Genomic DNA, 13,046 nt, shown 5'->3' on the forward strand with positions numbered 1-13,046 from the left:
CATTCAGAAGAACCATCCAGCGTCTTTGTCTCATGTTTAGCTCCCGTTGAAAAAAGATGTATTTGAGACTCTTATGGTCAATGTAGATTTTAAAAGTCTAACTATACAGGTAAGCTATATCTTCAAGGCAAAGATAATGGATGCCAGTTTCAGGTAAATTAATTAAGTTTAAGACGGTCAAATGTCTGAATAAATAGAGTTTCCAAATCACTTTAGCACAGTGATGGGCAGGGTATTACAGAAACCTTATAATTTTAATAAGAATATTTTCTATTCATGGATACACAATAACTATATGGTAATTTATTAGATTCTAAACTCCATATTAAAAGAAATTTCAATGAATGTTACTTTTTATTACATAATCGATGTAAATGGAGCACAAGATTGACAATAATTACATCGGTAAAAACAAAACTCGTTGCTTATAATGTTTATATAACGAACCAAAATGTGTATGTACAAGTAGTTATTGTCAATTCAAGGATGCTTTTTAGCTAATAAAAATTGGTTAAATAAGTGCTTTTTTTGCACTATGGTTGTATAAAGTCTATAATTTTAGTTTACTAAAGTAATTTGATGTTGAGTATGTTTAAGTCTATCAGAAAAATGAAGGATTATTAGAGAATTTTCTAGGCTATCAATCTTTATTACCTTAAATTAGAATTTTCATCTAATCGTGTTTGAACTAATTATAGATTTATAAATGAATTATAATAATACAGTATTTTAGATATATCTTAAAAGTTGAGGGCAATATATGCATTAGGTAGCCTAAATGGGAAAGAAATCTTTTAGGCATATTTTTTACCTTAATTACTGTTTCTTTTTAGCTTACTGAAATGCACTATAATTTAAGTTATTAAAATTAAGGATTATCTTCTTTTTTTTATATTTCATGCTATTTTTGTGACAAAAGATAAGATTTTTTTTTTATGTATTTTGATTAATAATGTCTTATTTGGTAAAAAATTAAAATAACCAATCCGAAAGTGAAACACATATTTATTTGAGTTACTAGTTGCATTCTAAAGGTCTATAAATATGTCTTCCATTCTTAAAATCTTTCAATCCTTAGCAACAACTAGCTATAATAATTATTTTTATATATTTTTTCCTACAGGAATGGCGAGGATGTCTGACATAAAGCCTCACCCAAAAAAATCTGAAGCTTAAAAACCTGGCGAACTCTTTTTTAACCTTTAGATCAAACTTATTTGAGAAACCAACACAATTTTATGCGCTCTGTGCAATATAGATAGTGCTAACTATGACGTCTCTCACAAAAGCTTTCTTCTTCCGTTTTCTCGATGGTGACACAACCACAAACAATGTCAAGAATGGCGGCAAGAAATCAATATCAGGGCTCGATGAGTGGAGGCAGTTCTACAACTTGATGACCACCCCAATTGAGTTGCTCCAATCAAATGAGATAATAGTGCTAATTTTAATCTTGAATAAAGCTTGTCAAATACTCAGAAATGGGGCTTATACTCCATATGGTAGTCAACTTATCAACAATCCAGGTATCCCTTCCTCGGTTGATACTCATGGCCAGGGTGTTGGCCATGAGAAGTAAAACAAGTCAATGTAAGATTGTCATATGAGTTTGGCTTGATCCTTTTTTGTTATAGGTTTTCGATTTTAGATGATATGATTTTAGCCAAAGTACCTACCATTACACCTGCATATTATGTAATCAATAAATGAAATAATTAAGTTTCCCTTTTTGGATATGCTTTGGGATTTAATGTTGATGAATGCTTAATGTTTTACTTTTTTTTTTAATATTTGAATTAATTAATGTATTTTAGATCCTATTTGAGATTGTGAAATAATTTTATGACAAACCTATGTGCCTAATCATGATGCATTCAGTTATTTTAAGTTTAAATTTTTGTAGTAGAAATAAGAATACGAAACAAATATAATAAAAAATCAAATCATAATGATATTATAATTCAAATCAATTCTATCTCCAATTAAGTATATTTTTTCGTGTTTCAATTTTTATTACATAAGAATTTTAGTGGAACTGAATATATAAGTAAAGTTGATTTAGTAACTAATTAAATACATAACCATCACTAGTTTCTATATATTAAAAAAATCTAAAATCTAAAAACTAGATGAGAATATAATGAATTTAAACTAAATGCAAACTCAGAGAATTATTTGAAGAATTATTTGCATACACACAAATAAACAAGCGTATGTATAACGGCAATAAAAACCTTATCTGAATATATTTTAGTTTTTTCTCTATCAAATACCACTTAATACTATCATAGCTCAAATACTGCCCAAAGAAAGAAAAAGGTGACTTATGTATCAAGAATAATAAATTAAATTGAAACTCAATAAAATAAATGACTTTTGGTCTCATCAAAACAGCACTCAAGGATAGGTCGAGCTATTGAAAGATAATGGAAAAGGAAGACCACGTTGGAGCAAAGAAATTAGCAGATTAATAATTTAATAGACACAAATAGGTGCAAATTTTGATATCACTACAGCCGACTTGATTTTCTCGTTCTGCTCTTTTCCAAAAATTATGTCAAGTGCAATTCAATTCTTTTTTTTTTTTTTAATAAATTTGTAACACCCAACATTTCTTTTTTTTAATTAATTATTATTATTTTTTTGTATAAATATAATTATTATTTATATGATTTTAATTTAATTTATTTAATTTTAATTTAATTAATTAAAATAATAATAAAAAGGGTAAAAAATTAGTTACGGATTTAATTGAAAATAATTTTGAAAAAAAATGGTGAAAATTTGGCTTTTAGAGATATTTTTGAAAGAAAAATCAGAAACTGGGGGTCAAAACGCAATTTTAAAAAGTTACGCCATGTCAGCTGTCCGGTGAGAAGCCCCGACCAACCAGGACGCGCCAGGTGGCAGAGACACTGACGCAGGAGGCCACACGAGGGGGAGCCACGTGGACGATCAGCGTACGCGCTATCGAACGGCTGAGATCCGTTCCCGCGCGAACGGACGGCCCAGATTAAAAACGCGCACGGACACCCCAGATTGCATCACACACGGACAGTCCAGATTGAATCGCGATGAACGGTTTAGATTCACTCCCTATTTAATCGTGATCTGACGGTCTATATTAAATGCGATGGATGGCCATGATCAAAAGCGGATGGGTATAAATAACTCAATCCACACCCAAACCCTAACCCTAACCGCCAGAGCCCCTCACCGGAGAAGACAACCCAGTTGTCAAGGAGCCGACCACCGCCACCCGCTGCCGTACCGGAGAAATTTTCGAACGCCAAACAAGGTAAAAATTTCCCCTCTTGCACGAAATTCAATTTTAAACGCACCTATAGCCAAATCAGAGTGAAAGAACCGGCCGATTGGCTGGAAAATGCCGCCGAAGCTCGGCGCCGCCGCCGCAGGGTGTTTCAAAAAATACCTCCGATGAGGTCCTTCCCGATTCCCGTTCGATGTTATTTTTCCACCGTTGTGACAACCATTTCCTTCTCTACAGGTTGACCGAAGCAAAACACCCAACCGTAACGTGAGCTGGAAGAGCCGCCGCATCGGAGAGCCCCACCGTCGGTGAGTCTCAGTTTTCTGCATTTTTTTGGCCCACCGAGGGCTCTAAGTGTGTTTTCTCGCAGGAACTGGTGCAAGTTCGGCTGAGCTGCCATGCCGGAATTTTAAAATTGGTCCAGTAGGCCCTGGGTCTGATTTTTGGATTTATTTAGGACACTAGTAGGTACCGTAGGCGCATTTCAGTTCCCGAAGAAAAATTCAGGGAACTTAGGGACTGCCCGTAGGCGCAGTAACCATCTAGTTTTCAGCGTCGAATTAAGTAAGAACCCCTCACCCTATTTCCTATCATAGATGTGAAGTTTGACTAAATAATAATACGGTCTTTTGTACAAGTTAGATAAATATGCATAATTAACTACGGATTGCTAATGGAGCCCAAAATTGGACATTATTCTCTGTTGATTCCTGTTGATTTATTTTACAGTTTAAAGGCATGATGGTATCTGGTTTTAGAGTTTTAAATGCATGTATTACTGTATTATTTGACCACTGTGTGATTTTGAGATTTAAGATATAATTGTATTACCGGGTGCATGTTCATTATTTATGTGATTATGTTTAATTTAGTAACGAAGATTAAGGATAAACAGGAAAGGGATGTAATCTAATAAACAGATAAGGTGACAGCCTCACTAGATATCCTAGGAGATGGTGGATGGACCGAGTTCATAAAGAATCCTACCTATACCGGACGGGGTATGGAGACTTAGTCATTTGGCACTCATACCGGACGGGGTATGGGGACGATCCGCTTCACTCTCATACCAGACGGGGTATTGAGGTTTAATGTCTTGACGCTCATACCGGACGGGGTATGGGGACAACCCTGAAATTAAGATTGTAAATGGAAAGGGTTCACGTATAGCGGGGACACCCCTATGGATCTCAATGGATACTAGTAGACTGGTGAAATAAAAAACGGTGATAATTAGTTATTATTAATGAATATGAATTTATAATATGTTCTATGTTACTGATTGTGCATGAAGTCATGATCTGTATGATGTTATTATTTTTATAAGTTGTTTTCACAGATTCTCTAAGGGTAAGAAAAGGAAAATGATTTTAATTTTAATGAATATATTAGTTTAAAATTTGTGTTCCATTGGTTGTGGTTAGTTTTCTACCAATCTTTACTTCTGTGACGGCGATATATTGTGATGTCCTTACAGGGCTAGTGTAGCTCGCCCCTTATTTAACCATTTCAGATCAGGAGGACCCGGATCCCGAGCCCGATCTGCAAGAAGAATACGAGTAAATACTAGATACTTTGTAGTTTCCTTTATTTTTCTATTTTTCATATTTCTTTCAGAGAATTTGTTCCGTGATGTTTGTTAGTACTTTTGAGTTATTGTGTAAGGGATGTTAACCTTAACCTTTATTTCGCTTCCGCACTCAAATTATTATGTGCATTTCCTTTTAAATTTTCGGGGTCGTTACAGTTGGTATTAGAGCCGCGTTCCTCGGACCCGTCCCTTACACAATAATACTTAGAGAAACACCAAAAATTGAATTATCACTCAACCCTTCCTTGTGAAATGCAGGTACAGAGAGATGAAAAGAGGAAGACCCCCACTAAACCGAGCAGCCCGGGAGGGTTTGCTCAGGGAAGACGTGGATAGGATATTTGAGATGTTAGAAAGACTCATTGCAGCCCAGCAGGGCCGAGAGGAGATGAGGGGGCTACCTGACCCTCCCCCGCTGCCACAAGTTAAGCCACCACAGTAGCGAGAAGATCCTAAGCCACCTCGGTATGACCTGCTCCTCCACAATACCATCCGGTACCACCGTCACAGTATAATCCGTTGCCCCCGCCGTATTAACAAGTACCACCACAGGGCCCCCCAGTCTACCATCAGCCTGGCTCAGTCCCTTTTTCACGGGACCCAGTTCCTCCCATGATTGACCCGGACTACATAGAGAGGTACAAGAGACTAAACCCTTCCACTTTTATAGGGGGATCCTCTTTTGAAGATGCTGAGTACTGGTTGGCAGAGACAGATAAGGCCTTCAAGACCTTAGGGGTGACTTCTGAGCAGAAGGTCACCCTTGCTACCTACATGCTAGTGGGAGAAGCAGACCGCTGGTGGGAACTCAAGCAGACCACCCTGCCCATTGCAGTTACTTGGAAACAGTTCCTAGCAGCCTTTTATGCAGAGTACCTCCCAGAGCATCTCCGACATCTGAAGGAGATGGAGTTCGTCTACTTGGTCCAGGGGAACATGACTGATAGTATGAAACAAAATACTAGGGAACGCACTGTTATTTTGTCTAATAAAGATTTTTGTTTTATTTCAATTATAGTTCTCTCTCTCTCTTTCTCTCTCTCTCTCAAGATTAGGATTCTTTTAAATTTTAGTGATTATTTGAATGGACGATGGTTAGAATTGAAACATAAATTGCTCGCTCTATAATAGTTTTAAGGAATTTAATAATTATAATTGCTATATTTTTTTTAGTGTTTGTTCAATTTTTTTCTAATGTGATGTAATGAAGCAAACAATACGAGTACTTGGTGCAAAGGTTGTTTATACATTATATTTTGAGAAATACAATGATCCAAATCCATTTACCTTCAGGATAAATTGGTTTAAGATTAATTTAAGTACTCAAGGACACAAAACTTTATTTTAAAGATATTGTCATAATATCTTTGATTATAAGTCTTTAAATTTAAGGATTTTGTTAGAACATCTTTATATCTATCTATTTATAAGTACTTTATCTCTTATATTTGACTATATTTTATTAATATATTAATATTTCTTTCTCATCATTCTATTCAAGTGTCATGCTAATTGGCTAGTAAGATTAGCAACTATATTGTAATAAATAGTAGTTAAAATATTTACACAGTATAAACAAATGATAATAAAATATAATTATAAATTATAAATTCTACCTACATATAACTAAAAAAAAAAAAGGGGTATCGCAATAAATATTTTATGTTTAATTAGTTTAAGTTTTAATTTTATGAAATAGAAATAAGTATACAATACAAATAAAATAGAAAATCAAACCACAGTAATATTCTAATTCAAATTAATTCAAACTCTAATTAAATATTTGTTTTCGTGATTTAATTTTTATTACATAAGAATATTACTAGAATTGAATATATAAGTAAAATTGATTCAATTACTTATTAAATACATAACTATCACTAGTTTCTATATATATCAAATTAAAAGTGTAAAAAATTAGATGAGAATATAATGAATTTAAACTAAATGCAACTCTAGAATCATTTGAGACTGAATGACCACCTGGACGATGGCGAAGAATCAACATCAGGGCTCGATGAGTGCTCTGTTCAGTGCGATGATCACTGGTTGATGAAGTGGAGGCAATTCTACTCCTTGATGACCACCCCAATTGAATTGCTGCAGTCAGATGAGATAATGGCGTTAACTTCAATCTTGAACAAAGCTCGCCAAAGAATAAACATATTGCGTCAAACACTCAAAAATATGGCTTATACTCCATTTGGTAGTCAGTCTGCCAACAATTTAGGTATCTCTTCCTCAGGTTGATACTCATGGTCAGGGCGTTGGCCATGAAAATTAAAACAAGTCAATTTGGGATTGTGAGAGGAGTTTGGCTAAGTCATCTTTCCATATAGGTATTTGATTTTAAGATTATATATTCTTAGTCAAACTACCTACCATTCATTAGTTTTTTGAATATTTGCATTAATTAATGAATTTACTGCTTTAGATTTTGTGAAATAATTCTAATGGCAAATCTATATGCCTAGTCATGATGTATTGCATAAACAACATGTCGAATTGAAGACTTGCTATTTTTCTAAATAGCCTCCTACAGGAAATCATGAGGCCTACACCCATTAGAATTGGTGTTCTGGCAAACTAGATTTCTGCGTCCACTGTTTTTATTTGACTGCGTGTTCTCTTTTTTTTTCTTTTTTTGATCATTCATGTTTGATAGTATCTTTTCTGTCTTACCATTACTTGTATGAGACAAAATACCAGTGAATTCATAGTTAATTTGTCTGATAAGGATTTCATTTTTAGTTTAACCATAATTATATTTTTTATTTTTTTCTAAAAAAATTGGGATTCTTTTAAGTTTTGGTAATTGTTTTTTTAGACAATACAAGGGTTAAAACTAATTATTTTCATATGAGCTTGTACAAGTTCGATAATTTAACGGACGGTCCATCCAACTTATGGAGGGTCTAAAAGAGAGTTCGACTTGGAAATAAAAACGAAAAAAGGCTAGAGATTGTTCAAAAAATTATATTGGAAACTAATTATTTTCAAAACCATCATATTTAATTTAATACTTTATTTTCAACTTAGTTGTAATGTTGTTTGTGTGTTTTATTATTTGCCGCTCAAAAGTTATGTATTACTTATTATTGTTGAATGTTCAAATTTAGTCTTTTGAAAATGAAAAATATTAGTTATTTTATATATTACCTATAAATTAAGAAATCTTATAGTGGCAATTATCATTCTATTGAACTATAAGCAACGACGGACAATGATTATATCAAGTTAGACATCTTGGTTCACATTTACATCATGTAAAGAAAAATATAGTGACAAAATTCAACCGTAAAAAAAGTAGATTTGGTTGTAAATAGATCCAAAATACAAAAAAAAATCCTTATAGGGATTGTAACGAGATGGGTTTACGACGGGTTATACCAAACCCGAATCTAACCCACCCCAATATACTATAAACCTAAACTTGTCCCAGGTTTAAATTCTTTTTGAATTTTTTGATAGTCTCTAATTTATAAGTTATTTGACTCGAATACAATACAATTATTTTATTATATTAATATAAATATAATTATATTTATAATAAAAAAATTTTAAAATGCATTTATTGATGTAATATATTATAAATATATATATATATTTGTAATAACAAAATTTAATGCATATATATACACACATATATAGGGTCGAAGTTCGGATGAGTTTTAAAATGACAAACTTGAACTCACCCTCAACATGCCCTTCTATTTTCACCATCTTGAACCCGCATTTTAACGAAAAAAATTGCACCAAATCAATTCAAACAAGTCGACTTATGCGAATTTTGATATAAAATGTCATTCAAAAATCCTTATAAGTTACCATTGTTCAAGTTTTTTTTTTTGGTATGCTAAGCATAATTCCATAATCCTATCTTTGTAGGTGACAATTTCATTATTTATTATGAGGATGGCAAATAGTAAAGCAAGACAAGAGAAATCATAAGAGCATAATTAAAGAATAGTGAATTCTTGTAGTAATAAATTTAGTGACCAATTATGTTCATGCCTTTTTACTGTTTGATTCTAACTAAGAAATAAATTACAATTAGGAAAAATATAGGCACCAACTTCCCAACTCTAAATATAATTTTGATTATATAATTTGAATACAATTTGAATGGTCACCACCCCGAGTCTATTGTTGAAGATAATTCAAGGGGAGCCATTAAGTGCAGACCTAAGAAATTCAACATATAAAGGTGTTAGTGATTTTGATAAGACCTGATTTTTCAAGAAACACATCAAAATATACTGAACTTTTTTCTTCTCAAAATTATCATAATTAAAATAATTTTAAACACGTGTAGAATGAACGAGATGACGTGTTAATTATTATAATACATTTAGGTTATAACGTTTTCTTTAACTTATAGTGAATTAAACCAGTGTTGCTCAAGTTACTAAACCAGAGAATTGTCATAATAATTTGACTTATAAATTAACTAAGTGTTTGAGATCATAAAGAAATGCGTGGAAAGTAGTAAAGTTGCTATAAATGACTTAAAATAAGTTATTTTTATTTAAGAAATAAGTAATTACTGAATGGACTAGTTTTAAATTATCTAAATAGATTAGATATAATAATTCCACTTAATGTAAAAGTGCTATACTATTCCCCTGTAAAGGAATTGGAAGAGGAATATCTTGCAGGGTGGAAGAGGAATTTTTTGTCCAAATGTGGAAGGTTAACTCTAATCAAAAGTACTCTTACCAATCTTTTTATATATTTTTTATCTACATTGACCATCCATGTGAAGATTGCAAAGAATTTAGGAAATATTCAGTGTCATTTTCTCTGAGGGGATGATGAGAGGAGTAAGAAATATCACTTGGTGAAGTGGGATGATGTGAAGAAGCTTGTGAATAGGAGGGGCTAGGGGATTAGATCATTTTTTTATTTAAATAAATGCCATGTAGGGAGAGTGGTTATTGAGGTACCTTACGGAGGAGAGGAGGTTATCGAGTTGGGTCATCAAGGCTAGATGGGGGGTGGAGATGGAGAGAGGGGCTATTAGGGAGGTGGTGAGGCCTCATCAGAGGCGCTTATGGGAAGATAGGGTCGGGGAGACGCCAAATCTTAGAGTGTATTAGTGGAAGCTTCGGATAGGCAATAGAATACGCTTCTAAGATGATGAGTGGATTAGGAGGGGAATCTAAAGAATTTCCAAGAATATACGCCATTACTCAAAGGAAGAATATGTTAGTGGAGAAGTTTTTCAAAGGGGAGGAAGGTAGGGGTGGGTTGAGCCTGATGTTGACCAAAAATCTTAATGATTAAGAGATTGATAAGTTTGGGACGTTACTTCAGTTATTGTTTAATGTGCATTTGAATGATAATAAGGATAAGGTGGTGTGGAAACTGAAGACCGACGAATGTCCATAGTCAACTCCTATAATCACTTAGTCAAGGGCAATGGAGAGGGTGTTAGATTTCTGACCCAACAGATATCGAAAGTGAAAGTACCTCCTAGAATCGCTTTCTTCGCATGGGAAGCTGGTCAGAAATGCATTTTAACAATAGATAAGCTAATGAGAATGAGTAAAATTATGGCTAATGGTTGCTTCATATGCATGAAGGCAGCAAAATCTTATAATGATATCCTTCTTTGGTATCTAGTAGCTTATAATATTTAGACTATAGTTTACGGACTTCTGAGTATCAATTGGGTGATTGCAGGAACAGTTAGGGATGAACTTTGGGCTTGGGGAGGGATTTGTAAGAAGTCAAAAATTGTAAAACTAATACCCTCAACTATTATTTGAGTGGTGTGAAAAGAGATGAACAACAAAACGTCTTATGGATATGTGAGATTTGTCCAATACTAAAGATAGATGGATTCATACTTTTGGAGATCTAATGTTGGGGCATGATCTCTATTGGTGGGATGATTTTGGGAAAGTAATTGATGTATTCATAAGTTGTAAATATTTGTACATATGTGGCAACCCCTTAGTACCTTATAAAAATTACACATTGTTTTTATCCCAAAAAAAATATTTAGAAGTCCATTATTATAATTTTAGTAATTTTACTATTTTATTTTTATTAGTATTTTATTTTCCTATTTATTTTAATATCATAATATTTTTAGTTCTCTATCTTACTAGAAGTAGTATTTATAATCTTATTAGATATAATATTTATTAGTTTCATCCAATTTAGTAAATGTTACTAAGGGAGCACGATAAACATTATTATAATTTCACTTCCTCAGAAAATTCAGTTATTAAATAAATATTTTATGACATTCTCAATTTTCCAATTATATGAGGGAATCAAAACCTTAAGTTTAATACTTAGCCTTCTTAAATATGATGTCTAAGAAACCCTGTGTTGTCTAGGCTTTGACTACAAATTCCTAACTAGACAAATCAATCGTATTTGTCATATATCAACTTGATATAAAAGCTAAAAGATTCCTATACCCGAACAAATTAAACTCATTTGAAAAAAAGAATAAAACAAAACAATAAACTCTAACCTAGTTTACTATTGCCATCATAGCTCATGGTTACTATTAATGGAAGATGATCGACACAGTGTGATCATCAGTCTCAAGGTATCAGATCTAAAACCTCCAGAATCCCTTTGTGAAATGTCACTAGAAAATACATCATTCACCAGTGCAAGTTCTCCCACCACTGCCTCTCTCAATCATGTATTTCTATACCACTGTGTCTCATACTGGCTCCAAGGTACAACTGCTACCTCTAGTCAGTTGACTTATGTAAGATTGTCAAACAGTAACCTAAAGTCGGCGTTTGGACCCCATGCCCATGCACCCACGAGTAGACATTATAAAATTATGTTCTCTTTTGATTTTCTCAAGTCGGATTTCACTGAATCGGTTTACCTAGACCATTTTACCCCTCCTAAATTGACTTTCAGCAATTTAAATTGAGTTATTCTTGTCTGCTCTTCTGATTTGTAGTCTCTTTCAAAAGGTACAGCTACAGTTGAACGATTCAACCTTTCTATGCAACCTCATATACAACTATAAAGACTAACTTGGACAAATAATTTAAGCATTTGGGTAACTCAACAAAATCTTATTTCTACACGTCATGGTACCACCAGTGATCTAATCTTATATGATATAGTTTATATGACGTTCACACATATTTTTCTATATCAACCTTGCAATTCCGATCGACATATTCAATGTGGTGAAACTACTAATACTTAACATTTTATGCTCTAATAAAGGATATAGTTTTTAAACCTCTCACTATGAAAGAGATAAATAAATACAAATGTTCAGAATTTACCTACAATCAATGAAAAGATAAGAAGGAAGCCATTGAAATTGAGAAATGAATAAAACTGTCATATCTTCCTAAGAGCAAAGATATTGAGTTATTCAAGATCTTCTACTACCTAAGGAGAATTGCATGGAAGTTTAATGCAAGAAGGGAACTAAGCTGATCATTAGGCCTAGTGATCAATGAAGTTGAGACACAAATTCATCAATGTGTTCACTCCATCATACCATCAAGATTTCACACTATGTTCACTCCATACCATCAAGATTTCACACTATATATGAATTTCCATCATGTTCTCTATTAAAAAAATGACCGTGTACAAAATTCATTAAAATTTCGTAAGGAAGCTCCAACATCAAGTTTTTACCTCATTTGCTGCTTAAAAACTCATGGAGGAGTTTTCTCTTATCAAAGGAAAATGATGGAGAGCAACTTTAAATTGCTTAACTAGATTAATAAATATAATTCTACTAAATATAAAATAACCATACAATTTAAGAATCTATTATTATAGTTTTAGTAACTTTAACATTTTATTTTTGTTAGTATTTGGTTTTCCTATTTGTTTTAATATTTTCTAATGTTATTAGTATTAGTTTCCTAGTTTTCCTAATTCTATTAGCTTTAATATTTTATTTACTTAAGAAACACTATAAATATCTTTGTAATTTCACTTCTCGAAAGATAATTCAATTAGTCAATAAAATATTTTAAGTTTCTTAATTTTTTAATTATGTGGTACACTCAAACTCGCAAGTTTTATGGCTAAGACCTTTTAGATGTGATATTTAAGAAATCATACGAATCGAAAAAATTAAAAATATAGTGTCTAATTAAGGAAGTCAGTTAAATAATAAAAATACAAACTGAAAAAATTTAAAACATAATGTCTATTTTCTATCATCTTAAA

The 13,046-nt window shown here is 32.7% G+C and overlaps 1 protein-coding gene across 1 annotated transcript in view; it reads right to left on the reverse strand.

Moving 5' to 3' along the window:
• Positions 1-8,821: 8,821 nt before the first annotated feature.
• AGD15 (ARF-GAP domain 15) overlaps positions 8,822-13,046 on the reverse strand; it is a 37,364-nt gene continuing 33,139 nt past the window's right edge. The window contains exon 9 of the mRNA XM_088211483.1: positions 8,822-9,047. The gene's annotated coding sequence lies outside the window, so the exon portion shown is untranslated. The remainder of the gene's footprint in view (positions 9,048-13,046) is intronic.

The sequence above is a fragment of the Carica papaya genome, chromosome 9 (genome assembly GCF_054855325.1).
Source record: "Carica papaya isolate Zhongbai chromosome 9, ASM5485532v1, whole genome shotgun sequence".
Taxonomy (NCBI): domain Eukaryota; kingdom Viridiplantae; phylum Streptophyta; class Magnoliopsida; order Brassicales; family Caricaceae; genus Carica; species Carica papaya.